The 22,563-nt window shown below is 50.9% G+C and overlaps 2 non-coding genes across 2 annotated transcripts; both read right to left on the bottom strand.

Annotated features, from left to right (window-relative positions):
- Nucleotides 1–4,459: 4,459 nt before the first annotated feature.
- TRNAY-GUA (transfer RNA tyrosine (anticodon GUA)) lies at nt 4,460–4,546 on the bottom strand. Its single transcript is given in 2 exon segments — nt 4,460–4,495; nt 4,510–4,546. It is a non-coding gene; the product is annotated as a tRNA-Tyr (tRNA).
- A 15,521-nt stretch (nt 4,547–20,067) lies between these two features.
- On the bottom strand, nt 20,068–20,154 carry TRNAY-GUA (transfer RNA tyrosine (anticodon GUA)). The gene is given in 2 exon segments: nt 20,068–20,103; nt 20,118–20,154. It is a non-coding gene; the product is annotated as a tRNA-Tyr (tRNA).
- Between the last annotated feature and the right edge of the window lie 2,409 nt (nt 20,155–22,563).

The following is a 22,563-nucleotide window of genomic DNA, read 5'->3' as shown; positions in this document are numbered from 1 at the left end:
GTTCTCTATTCTCCACACCACTTCCGACATGTCTACTTCTTCGTCTTCTCTTACTTTGGCCAACCATGGCGGTACTAGCGTGGATGCTGCTCTCCTCCCTCTCAGCATGCGAAAAGGAGAAATTTGGGTGATCCCGTTGGGGGTCAGTCTGTGAGCTGCGATGGTCTCTTTTGTTGTTTTGAGGGGATCCAATCCTGAAGCGGTTGCTAATTGGATGGCTCCCTTAATGAACCTATTGGCCCTCTCGACGAGCCCATTTGCTTGGGGATGGTAGAGTGCTGCTTTCTTCTGGTGTATGTTGTGCTTCCTCAGAAACAGTTCCATGTCTCTGGATATAAGTTGTACTCCGTTGTCTGTTACTAACTCGTTGGGGAGCCCTTCGCTCTGAAAAATGGCCGTCAGGACCTCTATTACGGTTGCGGTCGTGATGTTAGGAACAAACTTGGCCTCGACCATTTCGATAAATAGTCCACTAGCACTATGCCGTACCGATGCTCGGGCGCCATCGTCTCCAATGGTCCTATGAAGTCTAGACCCACTTTTGACCACACCGCTTCCGGGGTTTCTGTGGGAATCATGGGCGCCTGTCCGATTTTCAGGCGCTTGTCACTGTTGAGACACTCATGGCATCTCTCAATCATGGTGCGGATCTCCAGGTCCATGGACGTACACCAGTAGGCTTCTCTCACTCTGCAACGTGTCATGGTGTTCCCCAGATGGCCCGCAGGGGCCCTGCACAGAATGATTTTTCTCATGCCTGCGGGCGGGATTATCTGGTCGGTTTTCATAATTATGCCGTCGGCTTCTGAGATCTCATCTGCCACTTTCCAATAAGGTCTCATACCTTCTGGCACTGCCCTTTCGTCTGGCCATCCGTTTTTGATCCATTCTCTGATTCGCACCATGGTAGGATCCTTTCCGTCTTCTTCAATCCAGTGTTTTTCGCTGAGTTCCAGGTAGTCGGGCGCCTTGAGATCTGTAATGGATGCTACAATGCATTCTTCTTGTAAGAAAGTGGTGGCATTGTCCTTGCCCTCTGGCAATCTTGACATGCAATCTGCCTGCGAATTCTTCCATCCGGAGATGTGTTGCACCTCGGAGGTGTATTCCTGCAGTTTTGCTGCTATGCGTGCTAATTGGGGTGTTGACACTTTGGTGCCACCTGGGCTGAGCATGTGGATGAGGGGCTTATGGTCGGTAACCAACTTGAACTTCGTGCCCCACACATATGTCCTGAAATGTTCCACAGCCCATGTACAAACTAACATCTCCTTCTCTATGGTGGAGTAGTTTTGTTCAGCTGACGATAGGGCTTTCGAGGCAAACGCTACCACATGTTCCGTGTCGCCCTTCTTCTGAGTGAGGACCGCCCCTAGTCCATATGCACTGGCATCTGTAGTGATGACTGTACTCCACTCTGGGTTGAACGGTTGCAAGCATGGCGCTTCAACTATGTGTTGTTTTATGCTTTCCACCGATTTCTTCTGATCTTCCTGCCACGTGTACTCCGACCCTTTTTTGAGGAGCTCTCGGAGCGGTGCTGAGGTTTCCGAGAATTTGGGCATGAATTTTGCATAGTACTCCGCCAACCCGAGGAATGACCTCACTTCGTCTTTGTTGGTGGGTTCTGGAGCTTAAATTAAGGCCTGCAGTAAGTTTTGCTCGGGACTTACACCTTTCTCTGATATTTTGTACCCCAAATACTCAACTTCTTTTGCTTTGAACACACATTTTTGGTACCTTAATCTCACACCCGCTTCTTGCAGTTTGGTGAGGACTGTTCTCAATGTGACGTCGTGCATCTGTTCGTCCTTTGCGTAGATAAGGATGTCATCCTGGAAATAAGCCACGTTCCTGACGTTCCGCAGTAGAGCATCCATCATGCGTTGAAACGCTGAGGCTGCAGATGATAAACCAAATGGCATTTTGGTGAACTGGTACGTGCCAAACGGGGTGATGAAAGCGGTGATTGGCTTGGACTCCTTGTGCAGTTGAATTTGATGGTAGGCGTTCCTCATGTCCAGTTTCGAGAATACTTTGGCTTCCTTCATCATGAGGATTAACTCATTTATGCTCGGCAGCGGGTAGCTGTCTGCAATAACTTCCAGGTTTAGGCTGCGGAGGTCAATGCATACTCTTAGCTCTTGTGAGTTCTGTTTCTTTATGAGTACCACTTGGCTCAGCCACTCAGAAGCTTCAATTTCTTCGATGACGCCATCTTTCTTCATTCTGTCCAGTTGGCTTCTGAGTGTGTCTCTTGCCGTTGTCGGTACTGGCCTTAATCTGTGCTTGACCGGGACTGCGTTGGTTTTGAGTAATATTTTGTGGACGAAGCCCTTGATGTGACCAGGTTCTTCCAAAAATAGTTTGGGGTAATCACTTTTCACTACTGGTGCGCTCCTCCAACTGACTGACAGTACCTGATCCTCTGTGCTGGGGTCCAGCTCGATTTTCAGTTTCACCTGGTAGTCCCACCCTAATACCGCTGGGCCTTCTTGACTAAAGTAAACTTTGGTGGTGGTCTCTCTTCCTTTGAACTCTACTTTCCCTTTGATGTAGCCCAACAAGTCTACAGACGCACCACCAAAAACTGTAGGCTTGTGCCGTGTGCTGAGTACTTGGACCGTCTCTGTACCCATCATCTCTTTGTACGTGCGTAGGAGTATTATGGTGAGATCAGAACCCAAATCAGCCATGACCCTTGTTTCCAGTCCATTTATTTTGATTGCACCGTGGGGCTTTTCCCTTCTGGCCCGTGAGCTGTTCACCATGATGACTGTCGGTCTCCCTTCATCTTCCGAGGACGAATCCCTCTCAGTGTTGTGTTCAGCGTTAACACTCGTGATCTTCTTGTTGCGCCACCGAGACATGATTGAGAAGTGACCAATCTTTTTGCATACTGAGCACTCCTTGTCTCTTGCTGGGCACTCTCTATCGAAGGCTACATGCTTTGTGCTGGTGCACCTGTGGCATTTCAACGGTTCTTTCTTCCCCCATTTTCCTTCTCTCGCATCGAGGACCAGCCTCTCCTTCTTTGGGCGGATTGCCACTGATTGAACTTCGGTAGGGCCGTGGCCGCTTGCAAATTCTTTCCTTCTGCCTACCGTCTCCTCAACTGCTCTCGCTATTTCAATAGCTTTTTCCAGCTGCAATTCCTTCTCTAAAATGAACTTATCTTGTACTTTTCTGCTGTTGGTGTGGACCACCAGCATGTCGCAGATGAGAGTCTCAGCGTTGTTACCAAAACTGCAGAGCGCCGCCAGTTCGCGCAGTTTGGTGACATAATCATCAACGGGTTCGGACGCCTCCTGTTTGCGGCTGTAGAACCGAATCCTGTGCAGGACGGTATTCTCCTTGCTGGCGAACCTTTTAACAATCCTTCGCACAGCCTCCTTGAATTCATCATCATTATCACCAGCTACCGGCTCCGGGGTGAGACTCTCAAACACCCTCTGTCCTTCAACGCCCAGGGCATTTAGTAACATCGCTCTGCGTCTCGCCGCCGAGTAGCCCGCACCGCCCATGGCCTCTACATACGTTGTGAATAAGGGTTGCCATTGTGGCCACGGAATGGCAAGCCTACCTGGAGTTTGCAGGAAGGGCGGTGGTGGTGTCGCTCCTTGCATGGCTCCACCCGGGTTTTAGTGATGATCCTCGTCGCTAATTATGTTGTGTAATTCTCACAATAAATGATAGGAGGCAGTGTGGTTACAAGTTGTGTGCTTTTATTCTTCTGTGCCACTCAAGTAAATCTGCAACATATATGATATGAGTCAATGATGGGCAACAGGCCCTGGAGCTGCGACACAACTCGTGTACATGCTGAGAGTCTCTCTTGCGGCTTGGAGGCCTCTTCTTGGGAGGAGCGCCCGGGCGCACGTCCTGCTCCGTGGCTTTCTCCCGCTCGAATGCCTCGCTGAGCGTGTGGGGCCCGCACTTCCGGCCGCGCACGAGATCTCGCGAGACCGGTAGGTCTCGCGATATCTCTACACAATTGTAAATAAAGTTTGACTTAACTGCTGCCCAAGCAGCAAAGAAAGAGGAAGGGAAGAGAAAGGAAGCCAGGTTTATGGACGCAGTTAGAGAGGATTGGATACAATAGTCACATGGAAACAACATTCGACCTATCATAAACGGACTACAAACAGCTGTTTTAATGGGAAATGTCGTTTTTGTGATGGTTTCTTTTTAATATTCTTTGCTTTAATGCTGCTCGAGAAAAGAGAAGAGTAAGCATAATTTGGGCCTCCAGTCTTGACCCAGAATCCGAGCACAGGCAACCTTGTCCTGCTAAAAAGGAAGACAACTCACCTTTCAACCAGCACAAAAGATCACAATCTGGTTTCCAAAAGTCATAAAAATGTTGAGAACCGGTCCGTCAATGTGACCAAATACAGCGCAGTATAAGTGTGCGGTTTCCATTGATATTACGTGGCAGAAGTGTTTTATTAGCAAAATGTCCTTCGAGCCGGAATTGAACCAGCGACCTAAGGATATCTGATTACCTCACTACAGTCCTCCGCTCTACCAACTGAGCTATCAAAGGATACATGTAGAGGTGCTTGCAAATGGCATGCTGAATGACCAGCACACAACTTGAAAGATATCATTGTCTATACGTGTGATTTCAATATTGATCCTGCTCCCTATAGTTGCACTTCAATGCCTTAAATTCAACCTAATTATCAGGCTGTATACCGCGTGATTTTTTGACACCAAGAGTACCGCGCGGGTTTGGTTCGAAAGTACTTAAAGATCAACTTAGAACACAGCCAAGGGCCTGTTGGGGGTCTGTCCTTGGCCCCCCAGGCATTCCCGTGAGCCCCCAACCCAACAGAGCTCAGACTCACACGTCCGTTAGGTTCGGGCTCCCCGGTCGCTCTGCGGTTCCGGGAACGCCCCGTTTATTTAAGCTGCACGCGGCGACATGCAACGTCACGCCGCCGCGTGCGCAGCCCTTACGGGGCAACGCCACACTCCTCCTTTTTCGGGAGGACACACAATTACTTTATTAGTTAAACACAACATATCACACAGCAAACAACTTGCCCATCCTGGACCCAGGCCTCTTTTAATGTCAGCCCCCTCACCCCGGACGACTCTCCAACTGTCCCAACACATACTCACTGAGGTAAGCGGGTTTCCCTCGCCCAGTCCTCTGGGGGTACCTCCCGCTCACCTCCGGCACCGGCAGTCCTTCAACAGTAGCCTCCCGACGCGGAGAGACCGGGGCACCGAGAGGGGGGCCATCTTCTTCAGGGATCTCGGCGATACCAGGGTCCAGAGGGGGTTCAGTTCTCGAGTCCCCCAGCTTCTTGAAGAAGCTGACGTTGCGGGTGACAGCCGTCCGCCCATCGGAGGCCGTCACCATTGACCCCTTCACAGCGACCACATCCAGTGGCGCCGGTTCATAAGGCAGTGACAACTTCCCGTGAGGATGGCGGTTCCGGATGAGTACCTCATCCCCGGGTTCCAGCCGCTGGGGCCGCAGGCCCCGTCGCACGTTCTCTTGGCTGATCCTGGCCAGTCGGTCGGCCTCCACCTGCTGGTCGTTGATAACCCCAGGCTCTCTCTCCTGTACCTCCGGCAGTAGACCCCGGGGGCATCGCCGGAACAGCACTTCCGCCGGGGCGACACCAGTGGAGGCATGTGGGGTGGTGCGATACACTCGCAGGAATTGATACAAGGCCCGTTGGAGGGGCTGGCCTTGTCCTTGCGCAATCCGAAATGTCTTGTTTAGTGTTCGCATCAGCCTTTCTGCATCGCCATTGGCCCTCGGCCACAGCGGGGATATCTTTCGATGTTGAACTCCACAGCTGGCCAGGAACTCTGAGAAGCGTTCGCTTTGAAATGGCGACCCATTGTCCGAGCACAGCGTCAGGGGAATCCCATGGGTTGCAAAGATCTTTTCCACGCCGACCACCACATGCTCGAATGCCACCGATTCCACGAACTCCACCTCAGGGTACCGGGAGTACTCATCGACTATGGCCAGAAAATGGGTGCCCACGGACGTGGACCCAAAGTCGGCATGTACGACCTCCCAGGGCCTGGTCCCCCGAGGCATTGCTTCGATAGCCGGTTCCCTCTGCACCGGGGAGGCTGCCTGGCACCATACACAGGCCGCCACAAAGTCATCGACCCTTTTCTCTAGCTCCGGGAACCAGACCTTCATCCGCAGCCTCGCCTTCGTCTTGGCAGCACCCTGATGTCCGTGATGGGCCAAAGCGATCACCTCGCCCACTTTGGAGTGGGGGACCACTATGCGATCCCCCCGGAGTAGGAGCCCCGACTCAGAGAAGGACAGCTCATCTTTCACCTTCCATAGCTGTTCAAGGGCGGTCTTCGCCTCATGGGTCCGCCCTGCGAGAGCTTCCAAAACGAGCTTCCAGGACCCGCTCTGCATCGACTGCTTCAGTATCTGGAAGCACCCATCCTCGGCCGCCGCGGCCTCCAGCTCCGACAGGGGCAGTGCATTTGGTGTTGCTCCCTCCACCACCATCCGGACATGGTCGTCCGCTTCTTCTGCACAGGTGTCTCCTGCCACTCCCCCATGCACTCCGGGATGCCGGGAAAGGAAGTCCGCTGCATTGTTGGCCCCTGGCCGGTATACCAGCGTGACCCCGTATTCAAGCAATGCGAGCATCCATCTTTCAATTCTGGCCGGGGGCTTAGATGACGAGCCAGCCAGAATCGGGAGCGGGGGTTTATGATCAGTCACCACAGTCACCGGACGTCCCAGCACATATAGGCGAAAATGTCGGCATCCCCACAAGACCGCCAGGGCCTCCCTCTCGATCTGGGAGTACCGCTGCTCCGTCTCCGAGAGCGCCTTACTGGCGTATGCAACGGGCCAGAGGTTTCCTTCACGGTCCACCTGGGTCAGGACCGCCCCCAGGCCAAACGGGCTGGCGTCGACCACGATCTCCGAGGGTAGCGCCGGGTCGAAGAACGCCATGGTGTCCTCCGTTGTTAGGGCGCCTTTGATGTCCTCGAACGCCGACTGTTCCAGTGGACCCCAGTGCCAGGCAGTATCTTTCTTGGTAAGAGCTCTGAGCGGCTCAGACCTCGAGGCCAGGTTTTGGATAAACCGACCACAATAGGTCACCATGCCCAGAAAACGTCTCACTTCCGACACGGATTCCGGGGGCTGTGCACTCTTAATGTCCTGAACCTTCCGTGGGTCGGGTGACACCCCACCCTCCTTGAACACAAACCCAAAGAATTCTATTGATGGGCGCAGGAATTCGCATTTGTCCCTATGGAGGGTGAGGCCCAATGACTGGGCGCTTCTTGGCCAGGCGCTTCAGGTGGATCACCTCCGTGTTGGCAAACACCAAAATGTCATCACTGATGTTGAGCACCCCTTCAAGATCAGCAAGTGCACCCCGGATAATGTTCTGAAACACTTCGGCAGCCGACGAAACCCCAAAACTCAACCTCTTGTACCTGTAGAGTCCCCGGTGGGTGGTGAATGTCGTTATGTACCGGGACTCAGGATGGAGGACAACTTGATGGTACCCTGCTCTGAGGTCGAGTTTGGAGAAGAATCTGGCCCCCTGTACCTCAGCAATTATGTCATCGATGGTCGGGGTCAGGTGTCGCTCCCTTTTTATGGCCTTGTTGGGCAGCCTCATGTCGACGCAGATGCGAACGGAGTCCGGCTGTTTTGGTTTCCTGGCCACGACAATGGGGGACACCCATGGTGTTGGGCCTTCCACCTTCTCGATGATGTCCAAGGCCACCAGGTTGTCCAGTTCCTTATCGACTTGCTCTCTCAGATGAAAAGGAACTCTCCGGTGTTTCAGGGCGATAGGTTGTACTGAGTCGTCAATGTGTAGCCGGACTGGATCACCTGTCATTCTCCCAATGCCATTGAACAGGGTTGCATACTTGTCCAGCAGATCGTTGATGTCTTCCAGGTATACTGAGTACGCAAAACTCACTATCCCGAGTGCCTCCGCAGCCGCACAGCTTAGCAGGGTGTTGTTGCTTATGGGGGTGACGTAGAATCGGGCTCTGATCTTCGATCCTTCATGCTCCACCTTCGCCACGAACGCTCCATCCAGCGGTATGGGCTCGAGTCCACCGAAGGCGAAGATGCGAGCTCTTGGCGCAGCCAGGTTCGGTAATGGGTCAAGAGCGTCATAATGTCCCCTAGCCATGACATTGACCGATGCCCCGGTGTCCACCAGCACGGGGACAGGCGAGCGGTTCACCTCCACTACGCATCTTGGCTGCCTCCTGCTTTTGCCTTTCAGGACCCCCATGCTTGAGACGAAGAAGATGTTTTCTTCCTCCTCTGCTTCAGCCTCCTCTGCCTGAGCCTCCCCTTCCGCTTGATCCACCTGGGCCACGTTGGATGGCCGTGTTTGACGCGGAGTCCAGACTCGGGCAGGACCTCTGGGTACCATGACAGGTAGCGCCGACTTGCACACTCTCGCGAAGTGATCCGGCAGGCCACATCGGCCACATGTTCTTCCTGCGGCTGGGCACTCTGTGGAGTGGGGGAGGTCATAGCCACATTTCTGGCATGACTCCCCCGACCTTCCTGCCCTGTCTCGGGGGGCTCCGCCAGGCCTTCTCGTTCCTCTGCCGCCCCGCCACACAGCGCACACCTCTTCGGCTTTGATCGAGCGTGAGCCTGCTTCCATCTTGCTTGCCCGTGCCTCAGCCACTTCGTGACATCGACCCAGTTCTAGTATACGGTGCAGAGTGATTCCCGGCTCCCTGAGGACCTGTCTCCTCAGTTTGCCGGAGGAGCATGCTTGGATCAGCATTGTCCGTATCATGTCCTCCGCGTCCCCCCACGCGCACCCTTGGGAGAGGCGGCGTAGGCGGCCGTAAAACGTGTCCAAAGTCTCATCATCCTTCTGCTTGGCCGACAGCATCACGAATCTCTCGAAGTCCACGTTGGCAAGTGGAAGGAAGTGCGCAAGGAGGGCCGCTTTCGCCGCACCATAGGACTGGTCCACCGGAGTCAGCGACTCAAAGATCTCCTGAACCGCGGCTCCCGCCGAATACAGCATGGTGGCTACCATGCTGTCATCATCATCCACTCGAGCAGCCCTGAAGTACATGTCCAGGCGGGCCACCCACCTCCTCCATCGGGGCCCCAAACTGGATGGAGGGCCCGTAGGATCGAATTCTGGTATCGGTTGCAGGGCCGCCTGGGCTCTAGCTTGAGCCATGATGGGGCCGACAGGCTGTGCCCCTAGTGGTACCTGTGGTGCAGGCCCCTGACCTTCGTCCTGAGATTCCTCCCCAGGATCCGCAGTGTCACCGTCCTGGTCACTGTCGGACATGGGACTGAGCGCACAGGCACCCCACTACCAGACCTGAGGCCGCAACTCAGATTCCCACCACCACCATGCGGGAGGATGCAGATGCTGAAAGATGCAGAAGACCTCTGAAAACAGCCACCACCTTGTGATGATGAAGAGGATCAAAAGAGTGTCCTGATGATGAAGGGGGCGAGGAAGTGCCTTGTTGCCACCTTGCAGCAAAGCACTGCTGTGTAGAGGTCCCAAAAATTGAACCACGTGGATGGACTAGGCTAAGCAGGCCCTGCCATCTTAGCCCTTGTCCTGGCTAACACTCGACGTAACAATCCCAAAATTTAATGAAAATTCACAAAATGGGCATGGGCGCGTGGATCATGTCCTCAGCACCCACAAGATCCAAAAATTAGACCCGGATCACCTTCTCGGTCCAAACCGGTGCTCCGAGAAGTTCCGCGGCCTCGTCTGCAAAATGGCCGCAAGCTGCGTGTGCGGTCCGCAGCCACGGCATGAAACGAAACGTCCGTGAACGTTCCGATCGTTTCAGAAAAATTCCGGACGCCTTTCACCGCCGGGCCCGGGCATCCGACATCACTCGTCGCCACTGTTGGGGGTCTGTCCTTGGCCCCCCAGGCATTCCCGTGAGCCCCCAACCCAACAGAGCTCAGACTCAGGCTCTGCGGTTCCGGGAACGCCCCGTTTATTTAAGCTGCACGCGGCGACGTGCAACGTCACGCCGCCGCGTGCGCAGCCCTTACGGGGCAACGCCACAGGGCCCATCACACATCTACAAGAAACAGCACGATGGAGAGAGGCTCCGTGCACGTGATAGTTGCACCTGGAGCCGAAAATGCGATTTTTCTTTCGAAATGATTTGGCGAGCAGATTGATCTCCTTCCTGACATCCCACCCGTTTTGTTCCATTGTACTTGCTGGTTACAGAATAAGCAAAGAAATGGAAAATCCGATGCTATAACTGGGGCAATATTACAACAACAAAAAAGGAAGGAAATAAGGTCTAGGATTGCAGATGTCTGTTTCTTTGCAAAACGACCGAAGAGCACTATCAGTCAGCCGAAATAGCTCAGTTGGGAGAGCGTTAGACTGAAGATCTAAAGGTCCCGGGTTTCGGCAGGGGATATTTTTTAAAGGTTTTTCATGCTGCTCCATTTGATAATCAGAATCTTTTCACACTTAAAGTTATCATTGAATGGCAGACGATGCAGTGGAAATAAATCTCTAATTCTTATTTTTCTACCATATCTCCCCAAATGTAATTTCCATGTTAAAACTTGTTGCTCATTTCAACATGTCCTGTCTGTGCCATGAAATGGAAAAGAGACTTATCGGGGTAATAATATTTCAATGTGACTCAGGGCACATATGGCCATAATTCACAACTCACAGTACTGGGCATTATTTAGTTTAATGCTTTTGCAAAGATTTCCAGTTGCATAAGTGTTTTTTTTTTAAAGGGCTGGGGTTGAAGGAATAGGTGAAGTGGTGACAACTTTTGAATTTGCGCGGGTGGGGTGGGGTAGGGTGGGGTAGGGTAGGGTAGGTGGGTGAACCATTTGGTGCAACTTTTGACCCAGATGATGTCCTGGGAAATGATATTCTACAGAATGCCATCACACAACATGACATCATAGGCAGTGACATCCAATTACCTGTGAGCGACACACAGTCCTTGTTAATGATGTCCAGTTTCCCACCAAAACAAAAAGTGATGGATTTAAGGTTTTGCAGAAGTCATAATCACTGGCACGTGCCATTCTTCTGTGTAACCTTCCCTATAATTATGTTGGCCAAGAATATCTTCACCAGCATATACAAAACACCAGTACAGAGTAGAATCCTGTCACTGTGATGCACTGTACACGGAGCACCCGTAAGTTAACTCTTGCCAAATAAAGCACGCAGCAGGTGTTTTCTTTCAACACACACAACTCGTGTCTATTGTTTTTGTCCGGCAAAGCTGATGGTGGTTCGGGAAGAGGGCGGGGGCGTCAAATGTTTCAAGATGGGGGGGGGTGCAGCTATGCCCCATGAAGCAGTATAAGTGTTCCAATTTTCTAATTTATCTTGCGGAGGGCAAGTGTGTGTTGATGCGGCTAAGCCGGGTACCGCACCAATCACACAGGACTGGATAGGGAGACAAGGGGTGCAAAAAAGGATGGAGCGGAGATGGACCCACCACGGTGCCGGGCTTTGTCTGTATATCTGGTAGAGAGTCGCAGGGCTGAACGTCGGAGGCGGTCTGCGGATCAGAGGCAGGATCTAGGCAGTGGCAGAAGATCAGAGGGGCGTTTCGTTCCCCCAGGCAAGGTTTTATACATCCCGGTCCTATCCAGTCCCCAGACAGTGATCGAGCACGGGTGCAACCGAAAACTACCCTCCCTCCCTCTCATAACTATATTGTTTCTGTATCAATTTTCTCTCTATTTTACTGTCGTACTGAGCACTACTTTGTTTGTTTTTTCAGAGCCCCGAGGCGGAGTTATGATGTGTATACATAAAAAAAGTGCAGGTTGAGACCACAAGGGTCCACTGCAACCAGGAGTTAGCGCACGGCACCCAGGGGTACAAGTCCTTAGTAATGGCCACAGGGCAATCCAATGATTGAGGAGGGTTGTGGGGGGGTTTGGGAACTGCAACAAGAGACAGCGTCTGCCATGGGGCTAAGCTGCCAGCTAACAGGTAAGTATGTACATTGAAATGAGGAGGGTCAAATAAAGAAAAGGAGAAAGAGGGAAAGGATAGGAATGGAGGGAGTTACGAGATTTCAGCAAGGGAAGGGGTCGGTCAGTGGTTTCAGCTGGGAGCTTTGCCCCCATGAAAGGAGTGTTCAAGCTGCCGACCTTAGTGCCATTTGCCCGGGTGCCTGGATGATGTGGCCAAGAATGTCTTCACCGGCACATCCAGGTTGCCAGTGCAGAGCAGAATCGTACTAAGTTAACTCTTGCCAAATAAAGCACCGCTAGGGAAGATTTCCCTTAGGTGCAATTTTCCCTCCGTTTATGGACCGCTCCAAACTTTTTGCTTTTGTTTGGCTAACCTAACCGGACTTTTTCCTGTGGAGCGCAGCCTTCAGCTGCACTCCTCTGGGCTTTTGTTCATCTGTTATGGGGATACTGACACGTCCTTCATACTGTCAGTACTGACAAACTATATTTCCCTTAGTCTTTGATTAAGTTGTCATTTCTTGATAACTTTTGATCTATGTGCCAAGTACCTTACAGTACCGCACATAGGGGTCCTTTTGTTTTATGGCCCTAGACACACTCTAAGGATTTTCTGGTGACTGTACAGGTGTGCCTAGGACAAACTGGTGGCAGCAGTTTACTTTTATACTATTTGTAATACTTTTTAGTTAACCATACTGCGTTTACTGCGTTTGGCTCAAGACTGTGGCCACTGCCGAAATGGCTGTGGCACAAAGTCTTTTGTTCTGTCCTTTGTCCATTTTGTCCCTTTGTCTTCCCCCAGCTCGATCAGACAAGGGCTTTGGGCATGCAGCCACCCGTGAAAACCACAACTTTCGCGGGCTCCTGCATGTCACGTGTGCTAATGCCCAGGAACAGGATTGGGACTCTCTGGTCCCAATCTACACTACTGGTGCCAGTATGTCTGGTATGCCTGAATGACTGGAACCAATGTGGACCGCGATTGGTTCATCCCTGACGTTCATGCAAGAGAGCATATCTGTTGTTGGCTATCCTAGATTTGAGCATGAAACGAATTTCGGATGAGAGAGGGGGCTCTGTATCCATTCCAGGTCTATCAACTGAAGTTCTCTCCAAACTACATAAGGACCAAGTATCCTGAATTGCCAAAGGAGACCTTTGGAACCACCAGAGAAGTGCTGGAAGGTTTGGCACCCTGAGCCTGCTGTTGTTCCGTCAGACCCCTGCTCTTGTATCCACCACAGAAGGCCTCCAAGTGCGCTTCGACCCTTTGGAGTAGGGGGAACAACTACTCTCAGCACCTCCTGATTACCCTCAAAAAGAGCCTCATCAGAAGTGTTCCTGGGCCATCCAGCAAACTGACAAGCTTGAACCTGGGGTATCGCATAGGAGCACTGCTGTTCCAGGTTGAAACTCGAGACTTGGGGAATCGCTAGCTTGTGGTCCTGGGCCCTCTCCCGCCAAATGTTGTCCTAGCTCCCCTGGGTCGCGATTTAAAAGAGTGTGCCAAGCCGTGAGCATTTGCAGTACCTGCATCGCCCGGATGTGGTGATGGTTATTGTATTAGCCTTGCCTGCCTGCCCCCTTGTGTCCTGTGATGTGCTGCACTGGAACTGTCCTCTTTTCTTCATCGTGAGCTGAGAAAAGGCTACTGTCCCGCCACAGACGATCGTCCTGTCCCGCAGCTGCTGAGAGCCAGAGAAACGTGCAACTGCAGGGGTTGAACCTACAAGCTACCTGGCCTACACTGGCAAAGTTTGGCCCAGACTGTGTCGAGGGTGGGAGAGTACTTGCATCACTTACCGTCTACCCGCTATTCTCCAGTTCCTCCAGGAGGGTTTTGACAAGGGCATAGCGATCTCCACACTTTGCTCCCAATGGGCCTCCATTAAAATCCTCTTGGGGGACTCTGATGGCCACCTGGATGGGGAGGTGTTGGTGGGGAAGTTTCTTCGGGGTGTCTCTGCTTCCCGTCCTTGTACCTATAAGGGCCTTCCCCCAGGGATCGTCCTCCAGACTTAAAGTTCCTTCAGGGGCATCCCTTTGAGCTCCTGTCGGAAATTGATATCAAGCACCTTACTCTGAAGACTGCTTTCCTGATTGCCATCACGTCTGCCCATAGGCTGGGGGAGGTTGGGGCTCTGTTGTGTCGACCCTCTTTCTTGAGAGTTCTGCCGGACTCTGTGGTTTTGCGGTGTGATCCAAAGTTTCTGCCTAAAGTTGTGTCTCAGTTTCACACTTTTCAGGATCTGGTTCTCGCTGCGGTTTTTCAGAAACCCCAGGCGCCGAACGAGGTGGCTTGGCATGCCATTGAGGTGCGGCGGGCAGTTCTGGAATATTTGGCTCGGACTGCCCCTTTCCGGCAGTCTGATAGTCTCTTGGTTACTTGTGGCCCCGCGGAGCGGGGCGTAAGGCCTCTGTGGTTTTCATTAGCCGGTGGATCCGTACTGTTGTCTCCATGTCCTATTTGGTTTCTGGCCTGCCTGTACCTGCACGTTCAGGGTCGATCTACCAGGCGGTTATGCTGCTTCCTGGCCAGATGCTGTTATCTCTACAGAAGATTTGGGCGTTTCTCTACAGGGGTTTGGCTGAAACCTGGGCGGATCAGAGCACCTTTGTCAACCACTATCAGTTGAACGCCTCTCACTCTAGGGATGGTTCCTTCAGGGTTGGTGTTTTGTCTGTTGGGATGTGATTATTGGAGTCAATAAAGGTGTTTTTTTTGTTGCTGCACTTCTGTCTCTGTGTCTCATTGGGACCTCTCCCTGTTGCTGCTATGGTATGCCTCATGAAGTAAGTACTGGGTCGAGGAAGAGTGGACGTGGAGGTAATGCTCTGATTGCTTACCAGCAATCTTCATTACTCCTAATCCTACTCTTCCTCGTCACAGTACTGACGACCCTCCTCTCCCTCCCTACGGGGATTCCCATGCTGCGGCTTCAATACGTTAAACAGGAAGCTGAGGGTCAAGGTGAGAAGTTAGACAAAAGAAAAGAAATAGAAGAAAGTCCTGTGTCGGAGGCAGGGGCCTCATGAAGTAAATGCTGTGACGAGGAAGGGTACGACTAAGAGTAATGAAGATTACCTGTAAGTTAAGTAAGGCCCGCACTTCCGGCCGCGCACGAGATCTCGCGAGACCTGCCGGTCTCGCGATATCTCTACACACCTCCCCCTGATAATGCAAAGGCAGTTCATTGCAATACATAGTCATTGAATCTCACCGGTCTTCTGTGTTCCCTTCGCGGACGATCGCCTCTCTCAACGCACACGTCCTGCTGGTCATTTTCTCGCTCGAGAGTTGGGGCATCCACTTGAATCTCATTTCCTTCAACTTCTCTTCTGTCTGTCTCCGGCTCTCGTTCTTTCCCCCTCTCATTGTCCATTACTACTTCAGCTTCAGACCTTTCATAAGTCTTTTCTCTCTCTTGCCTCTTTTCAAACGTGGCTACGCTTTCCATGTTCCATGTGCGCCCATCTTCGATGCGGACATGGTTGGCTCCTCGGTGAATCACCTTCACAGGTCCGCTGAACCGTGAGCCCATGATCTGATCCTTGGTCGGTAACCGTATTTTGATCCAATCTCCTTCTTTTACTTCTGACTCTTGTTTGGTCCTTCTTCTTCTGTCGCTCCACCTTTTCATGCGTGCCTTGCTGTTCTCTATTCTCCACACCACTTCCGACATGTCTACTTCTTCGTCTTCTCTTACTTTGGCCAACCATGGCGGTACTAGCGTGGATGCTGCTCTCCTCCCTCTCAGCATGCGAAAAGGAGAAATTTGGGTGATCCCGTTGGGGGTCAGTCTGTGAGCTGCGATGGTCTCTTTTGTTGTTTTGAGGGGATCCAATCCTGAAGCGGTTGCTAATTGGATGGCTCCCTTAATGAACCTATTGGCCCTCTCGACGAGCCCATTTGCTTGGGGATGGTAGAGTGCTGCTTTCTTCTGGTGTATGTTGTGCTTCCTCAGAAACAGTTCCATGTCTCTGGATATAAGTTGTACTCCGTTGTCTGTTACTAACTCGTTGGGGAGCCCTTCGCTCTGAAAAATGGCCGTCAGGACCTCTATTACGGTTGCGGTCGTGATGTTAGGAACAAACTCGGCCTCGACCATTTCGATAAATAGTCCACTAGCACTATGCCGTACCGATGCTCGGGCGCCATCGTCTCCAATGGTCCTATGAAGTCTAGACCCACTTTTGACCACACTGCTTCCGGGGTTTCTGTGGGAATCATGGGCGCCTGTCCGATTTTCAGGCGCTTGTCACTGTTGAGACACTCATGGCATCTCTCAATCATGGTGCGGATCTCCAGGTCCAAGGACGGCCACCAGTAGGCTTCTCTCACTCTGCAACGTGTCATGGTGTTCCCCAGATGGCCCGCAGGGGCCCTGCACAGAATGATTTTTCTCATGCCTGCGGGCGGGATTATCTGGTCGGTTTTCATAATTATGCCGTCGGCTTCTGAGATCTCATCTGCCACTTTCCAATAAGGTCTCATACCTTCTGGCACTGCCCTTTCGTCTGGCCATCTGTTTTTGATCCATTCTCTGATTCTCACCATGGTAGGATCCTTTCCGTCTTCTTCAATCCAGTGTTTTTCGCTGAGTTCCAGGTAGTCGGGCGCCTTGAGATCTGTAATGGATGCTACAATGCATTCTTCTTGTAAGAAAGTGGTGGCATTGTCCTTGCCCTCTGGCAATCTTGACATGCAGTCTGCCTGCGAATTCTTCCATCCGGAGATGTGTTGCACCTCGAAGGTGTATTCCTGCAGTTTTGCTGCTGTGCGTGCTAATTGGGGTGTTGACACTTTGGTGCCTCCTGGGCTGAGCATGTGGATGAGGGGCTTATGGTCGGTAACCAACTTGAACTTCGTGCCCCACACATATGTCCTGAAATGTTCCACAGCCCATGTACAAACTAACATCTCCTTCTCTATGGTGGAGTAGTTTTGTTCAGCTGACGATAGGGCTTTCGAGGCAAACGCTACCACATGTTCCGTGTCGCCCTTCTTCTGAGTGAGGACCGCCCCTAGTCCATATGCACTGGCATCTGTAGTGATGACTGTACTCCACTCTGGGTTGAACGGTTGCAAGCATGGCGCTTCAACTATGTGTTGTTTTATGCTTTCCACCGATTTCTTCTGATCTTCCTGCCACGTTTACTCCGACCCTTTTTTGAGGAGCTCTCGGAGCGGTGCTGAGGTTTCCGAGAATTTGGGGATGAATTTTGCATAGTACTCCGCCAACCCGAGGAATGACCTCACTTCGTCTTTGTTGGTGGGTTCTGGAGCTTAAATTAAGGCCTGCAGTAAGTTTTGCTTGGGACTTATACCTTTCTCTGATATTTTGTACCCCAAATACTCAACTTCTTTTGCTTTGACCACACATTTTTGGTACCTTAATCTCACACCCGCTTCTTGCAGTTTGGTGAGGACTGTTCTCAATGTGACGTTGTGCATCTGTTCGTCCTTTGCGTAGATAAGCATGTCATCCTGGAAATAAGCCACGTTCCTGACGTTCCGCAGTAGAGCATCCATCATGCGTTGAAACGCTGAGGCTGCAGATGATAAACCAAATGGCATTTTGGTGAACTGGTACATGCCAAACGGGGTGATGAAAGCGGTGAGTGGCTTGGACTCCTTGTGCAGTGGAATTTGATGGTAGGCGTTCCTCATGTCCAGTTTCGAGAATACTTTGGCTTCCTTCATCATGAGGATTAACTCATTTATGCTCGGCAGCGGGTAGCTGTCTGCAATAACTTCCAGGTTTAGGCTGCGGAGGTCAATGCATACTCTTAGCTCTTGTGAGTTCTGTTTCTTTATGAGTACCACTGGGCTCAGCCACTCAGAAGCTTCAATTTCTTCGATGACGCCATCTTTCTTCATTCTGTCCAGTTGGCTTCTGAGTGTGTCTCTTGCCGTTGTCGGTACTGGCCTTAATCTGTGCTTGACCGGGACTGCGTTGGTTTTGAGTAATATTTTGTGGACGAAGCCCTTGATGTGACCAGGTTCTTCCAAAAATAGTTTGGGGTAATCACTTTTCACTACTGGTGCGCTCCTCCAACTGACTGACAGTACACCTGATCCTCTGTGCTGGGGTCCAGCTCGATTTTCAGTTTCGCCTGGTCGTCCCACCCTAATACCGCTGGGCCTTCTTGACTAAAGTAAACTTTGGTGGTGGTCTCTCTTCCTTTGAACTCTACTTTCCCTTTGATGTAGCCCAACAAGTCTACAGACACACCACCAAAAACTGTAGGCTTGTGCCGTGTGCGTCGTACTTGGACCGTCTCTGTACCCATCATCTCTTTGTACGTGCGTAGGGGTATTATGGTGAGATCAGAACCCAAATCAGCCATGACCCTTGTTTCCAGTCCATTTTTTTTTGATTGCACAGTGGGGCTTTTCCCTTCTGGCCCGTGAGCTGTTCACCATGATGACTGTCGGTCTCCCTTCATCTTCCGAGGACGAATCCCTCTCAGTGTTGTGTTCAGCGTTAACACTCGTGATCTTCTTGTTGCGCCACCGAGACATGATTGAGAAGTGACCAATCTTTTTGCATACTGAGCACTCCTTGTCTCTTGCTGGGCACTCTCTATTGAAGGCTAGATGCTTTGTGCTGGTGCACCTGTGGCATTTCAACGGTTCTTTCTTCCCCCATTTTCCTTCTCTCGCATCGAGGACCGGCCTCTCCTTCTTTGGGCGGATTGCCACTGATTGAACTTCGGTAGGGCCGTGGCCGCTTGCAAATTCTTTCCTTCTGCCTACCGTCTCCTCAACTGCTCTCGCTATTTCAATAGCTTTTTCCAGCTGCAATTCCTTCTCTAAAATGAACTTATCTTGTACTTTTCTGCTGTTGGTGTGGACCACCAGCATGTCGCAGATGAGAGTCTCAGCGTTGTTACCAAAACTGCAGAGCGCCCCCAGTTCGCGCAGTTTGGTGACATAATCATCAACGGGTTCGGACGCCTCCTGTTTGCGGCTGTAGAACCGAATCCTGTGCAGGACGGTATTCTCCTTGCTGGCGAACCTTTTAACAATCCTTCGCACAGCCTCCTTGAATTCATCATCATTATCACCAGCTACTGGCTCCGGGGTGAGACTCTCAAACACCCTCTGTCCTTCAACGCCCAGGGCATTTAGTAACATCGCTCTGCGTCTCGCCGCCGAGTAGCCCGCACCGCCCATGGCCTCTACATACGTTGTGAATAAGGGTTGCCATTGTGGCCACGGAATGGCAAGCCTACCTGGAGTTTGCAGGAAGGGCGGTGGTGGTGTCGCTCCTTTCATGGCTCCACGCGGGTTTTAGTGATGATCCTCGTCGCTAATTATGTTGTGTAATTCTCACAATAAATGATAGGAGGCAGTGTGGTTACAAGTTGTGTGCTTTTATTCTTCTGTGCCACTCAAGTAAATCTGCAACATATATGATATGAGTCAATGATGGGCAACAGGCCCTGGAGCTGCGACACAACTCGTGTACATGCTGAGAGTCTCTCTTGCGGCTTGGAGGCCTCTTCTTGGGAGGAGCGCCCGGGAGCACGTCCTGCTCCGTGGCTTTCTCCCGCTTGAATGCCTCGCTGAGCGTGCGGGGCCCGCACTTCCTGCCGCGCACGAGATCTCGCGAGACCGTAGGTCTCGCGATATCTCTACACAATTGTAAATAAAGTTTGACTTAACTGCTGCCCAAGCAGCAAAGAAAGAGGAAAGGAAGAGAAAGGAAGCCAGGTTTATGGACGCAGTTAGAGAGGATTGGATACAATAGTCACATGGAAACAACATTCGACCTATCATAAACGGACTACAAACAGCTGTTTTAATGGGAAATGTCGTTTTTGTGATGGTTTCTTTTTAATATTCTTTGCTTTAATGCTGCTCGAGAAAAGAGAAGAGTAAGCATAATTGGGGCCTCCAGTCTTGACCCAGAATCCGAGCACAGGCAACCTTGTCCTGCTAAAAAGGAAGACAACTCACCTTTCAACCAGCACAAACGATCACAATCTGGTTTCCAAAAGTCATAAAAATGTTGAGAACCGGTCATACAGCGCAGTATAAGTGTGCGGTTTCCATTGATATTACGTGGCAGAAGTGTTTTATTAGCAAAATGTCCTTCGAGCCGGAATTGAACCAGCGACCTAAGGATATCTGATTACCTCACTACAGTCCTCCGCTCTACCAACTGAGCTATCGAAGGATACATATAGAGGTGCTTGCAAATGGCATGCTGAATGACCAGCACACAACTTGAAAGATATCGTTGTCTATACGTGTGATTTCAATAGTGATCCTGCTCCCTATAGTTGCACTTCAATGCCTTAAATTCAACCTAATTATCAGGCTGTATACCGCGTGATTTTTTGACACCAAGAGAACCGCGCGGGTTTGGTTCGAAAGTACTTAAAGATCAACTTAGAACACAGCCAAGGGCCCATCACACATCTACAAGAAACAGCACGATGGAGAGAGGCTCCGTGCACGTGATAGTTGCACCTGGAGCCGAAAATGCGATTTTTCTTTCGAAATGATTTGGCGAGCAGATTGATCTCCTTCCTGACATCCCACCCGTTTTGTTCCATTGTACTTGCTGGTTACAGAATAAGCAAAGAAATGGAAAATCCGATGCTATAACTGGGGCAATATTACAACAACAAAAAAGGAAGGAAATAAGGTCTAGGATTGCAGATGTCTGTTTCTTTGCAAAACGACCGAAGAGCACTATCAGTCAGCCGAAATAGCTCAGTTGGGAGAGCGTTAGACTGAAGATCTAAAGGTCCAGGGTTTCGGCAGGGGATATTTTTTAAAGGTTTTTCATGCTGCTCCATTTGATAATCAGAATCTTTTCACACTTAAAGTTATCATTGAATGGCAGACGATGCAGTGGAAATAAATCTCTAATTCTTATTTTTCTACCATATCTACCCAAATGTAATTTCCATGTTAAAACTTGTTGCTCATTTCAACATGTCCTGTCTGTGCCATGAAATGGAAAAGAGACTTATAGGGGTAATAATATTTCAATGTGACTCAGGGCACATATGGCCATAATTCACAACTCACAGTACTGGGCATTATTTAGTTTAATGCTTTTGCAAAGATTTCCAGTTGCATGAGTGTTTTTTTTTAAAGGGCTGGGGTTGAAGGAATAGGTGAAGTGGTGACAACTTTTGAATTTGCGCGGGTGGGGTGGGGTAGGGTAGGGTAGGTGGGTGAACCATTTGGTGCAACTTTTGACCCAGATGATGTCCTGGGAAATGATATTCTACAGAATGCCATCACACAACATGACATCATAGGCAGTGACATCCAATTACCTGTGAGCGACACACAGTCCTTGTTAATGATGTCCAGTTTCCCACCAAAACAAAAAGTGATGGATTTAAGGTTTTGCAGAAGTCATAATCACTGGCACGTGCCATTCTTCTGTGTAACCTTCCCTATAATTATGTTGGCCAAAAATATCTTCACCAGCATATACAAAACACCAGTGCAGAGTAGAATCCTGTCACTGTGATGCACTGTACACGGAGCACCCGTAAGTTAACTCTTGCCAAATAAAGCATGCAGCAGGTGTTTTCTTTCAACACACACAACTCGTGTCTATTGTTTTTGTCCGGCAAAGCTGATGGTGGTTCGGGAAGAGGGCGGGGGCGTCAAATGTTTCAAGATCGGGGGGGGGGGGTGCAGCTATGCCCCATGAAGCAGTATAAGTTTTCCAATTTTCTAATTTATCTTGCGGAGGGCAAGTGTGTGTTGATGCGGCTAAGCCGGGTACCGCACCAATCACACAGGACTGGATAGGGAGACAAGGGGTGCAAAAAAGGATGGAGCGGAGATGGACCCACCACGGTGCCGGGCTTTGTCTGTATATCTGGTAGAGAGTCGCAGGGCTGAACGTCGGAGGCGGTCTGCGGATCAGAGGCAGGATCTAGGCAGTGCCAGAAGATCAGAGGGGCGTTTCGTTCCCCCAGGCAAGGTTTTATACATCCCGGTCCTATCCAGTCCCCAGACAGTGATCGAGCACGGGTGCAACCGAAAACTACCCTCCCTCCCTCTCATAACTATATTGTTTCGTTTTTTCAGAGCCCCGAGGCGGAGTTATGATGTGTATACATAAAAAAGTGCAGGTTGAGACCACAAGGGTCCACTGCAACCAGGAGTTAGAGCACGGCACCCAGGGGTACAGGTCCTTAGTAATGGCCACAGGGCAATCCACTGATTGAGGAGGGTTGTGGGGGGGTTTGGGAACTGCAACAAGAGACAGCGTCTGCCATGGGGCTAAACTGCCAGCTAACAGGTAAGTATGTACATTGAAATGAGGAGGGTCAAATAAAGAAAAGGGGAAAGAGGGAAAGGATAGGAATGGAGGGAGTTACGAGATTTCAGCAAGGGAAGGGGTCGGTCAGTGGTTTCAGCTGGGAGCTTTGCCCCCATGAAAGGAGTGTTCAAGCTGCCGACCTTAGGGCCATTTGCCCGGGTGCCTGGATGATGTGGCCAAGAATGTCTTCACCGGCACATCCAGGTTGCCAGTGCAGAGCAGAATCGTACTAAGTTAACTCTTGCCAAATAAAGCACCGCTAGGGAAGATTTCCCTTAGGTGCAATTT

The sequence above is a fragment of the Ambystoma mexicanum genome, assembly GCF_040938575.1.
Source record: "Ambystoma mexicanum isolate Mex_15411 chromosome 12 unlocalized genomic scaffold, UKY_AmexF1_1 Mex_chr12_unloc.2, whole genome shotgun sequence".
Taxonomy (NCBI): Eukaryota; Metazoa; Chordata; class Amphibia; order Caudata; family Ambystomatidae; genus Ambystoma; species Ambystoma mexicanum.
The sequence above is the reverse complement of the archived record's forward strand: the minus strand, read 5'-3'. Positions and strand labels throughout refer to the sequence as shown.